Source organism: Mus caroli, unplaced genomic scaffold (genome assembly GCF_978045245.1).
Source record: "Mus caroli unplaced genomic scaffold, Mus_caroli_1 scaffold_6, whole genome shotgun sequence".
Classification (NCBI taxonomy): Eukaryota; Metazoa; Chordata; class Mammalia; order Rodentia; family Muridae; genus Mus; species Mus caroli.
This window is the reverse complement of record NW_028227261.1, coordinates 126617626-126619573: the sequence shown is the minus strand read 5'-3', so window position 1 is coordinate 126619573 and position 1948 is coordinate 126617626. Positions and strand designations below refer to the sequence as shown.

At 41.8% G+C, this 1948-nt stretch overlaps 1 pseudogene; it reads right to left on the bottom strand.

Annotated features, from left to right (window-relative positions):
- Positions 1 to 484: 484 nt before the first annotated feature.
- Positions 485 to 1252, bottom strand: LOC110292443 (tropomyosin-2-like; annotated as a pseudogene).
- Positions 1253 to 1948: the final 696 nt, after the last annotated feature.

Sequence of the window (1948 nt, the reverse complement as noted above, 5' to 3'; positions counted from 1 at the left end):
TTCAGTGTCAAAACAGTTTCTCTACAGGGTTCTTTTTCTTTGGTTGGAGGAGAGTACAAACAAGCCAGTAATCTGCAGGGTGCCCACCTAACAGGACAATAAGAACATGGCAATTGGGTAGGGACACTTGAAAGATCAGCACGCCACTATCCTACAGACTGCAAAAAATTCTCACCGGCAATGGGTTGGCCAAGGTAACCCAACCTCCAAAAACAAAATTTCAAAATGATGTAAATTTAAAAAGTTCTCTTTTTTTTCATAAGTCAATCAAGATTTCTCCATCACTGACTGATACAGAGCTCAATGAGATGGCACTTTACAGACAGCAACTTTAGGAAAGGGCGATGAGATGACTGACACTCATGTGGCTAAATCAGTGGTGCAAACATAATTTTCCTTCTCTGTCTCCCTTGTGGGCAAGTGAACACTAAGAGGCAGCATGACCCATTTTTGAGCAGTTGGGAAAGCTGAGACAAGTTTTGGCTCAGGGCTGGGGTTTGCCTAACAAGCATGAGGCCCTGGGAGGTGAGGGTGTCAGCATTCTTTGTGTACAGAGATGCTCCTCTTTAGTGCACTTCAGCTTAACTTCAAGTCATCAATGGTCTTTTCCAGTTTGGCTACCGATCTTTCAGCAAACTCAGCAAGGTTCTCTGCCTCCTTGAATTTATCAGCAAGAATCTTTATTTCTTCTTCATACTTGTCTTCTTTTTGAGAGTTCTTTTCTTCAGCAGCACTCAGGCACTTCAGGTTCTGGTCCATCAGTCTGATCTGCTCATCCATCTTTCGGCAACAGGACTCTGCCAGCTCGGCGCGTTCCTCCGTGCATTCCAAGTCTCCTTCAGTAATCACCAACTTACAAGCTACCCTTCATGCTTCCTATCTGCCTCTTCTGCAATGTGCTTTGCTTCCTTTGGCTGGATTTCTTGTAGTGTAGTTCCATCTTTTCTTCATCTTTTAGAGCCTGATTTTTCAATAGCCTTCATACTTCCCTCACTATTGTCACCAGCCTTTTCTATTTCCTCTAGCTTCTGCAAAGCAATGCCAAGGCTCTCCTGGGCATAGTCCAGCTCCTCTTCAACCAGCTGGATCCTGCGGTTCAAGGAGGCCAACTCAGCTTCAGCCTACTCTTGGCCTGCCAATCACCCTCCACTTCCTGCTTTAACCGCTCGGCCTTCTCCTCCAGATCATCAACCTGCTGCTGGAGAACTTGGATCTTGCTCTTTACCACCTCTATGGCAGTGCTCCCGGCCATGGTGCCTACCCAGCTGCTTCTGGAAATCAGGTTTCTACATTCTCTTCTCGGCATTGTAGCTGCTTTCCCTAAACTATACTTTTAATTGACTAGAATTACATCACTCCCCCACTTATTTCCTTCCTTTAGCCTCTTCCAGATACTGAATTCTTTTTTTTGACTTGGAAATTTTCTGTGTGGTTGGAGACCTGTTTCACCTATACTTAGAAATTGAAATCAGGTACATTCCAAAATTCATCTAGCTTAGGCTATTCTATGATAAGACTGATACCGTAAAGATTTCAAATTGGCAAGACTAACATAAATCTCTCCTGTAGAAACAATTTACTGATAATTATTACTTGGCTCATATATGGTTTTAAAATAGAAGCAGAGGCTAGAATACAAAGGGAGAAGCTATAACATATACAACATAGCTTTTCTAGACATGTTTTTAGATTAAATCACCTGTTTATCAGGTGCTTATTCACACTAAGACACACAGTCTTAACAAGCCTTGATCTCTGCCTGTGACATTTCTCTTTCCTTCACGTACACAAACCATTTTTCTTTATCTTCTGTCTTCTATACTATACTTACCTATTCTACCTTGGGCCTGAAGCTTTCTAAAATGATCTTGAATTAATAGTAATTGTAAGATCTAGTTTAGAAACATAACTGTAGACAACAATTATTCAGTGAGTTATCAGTACATTT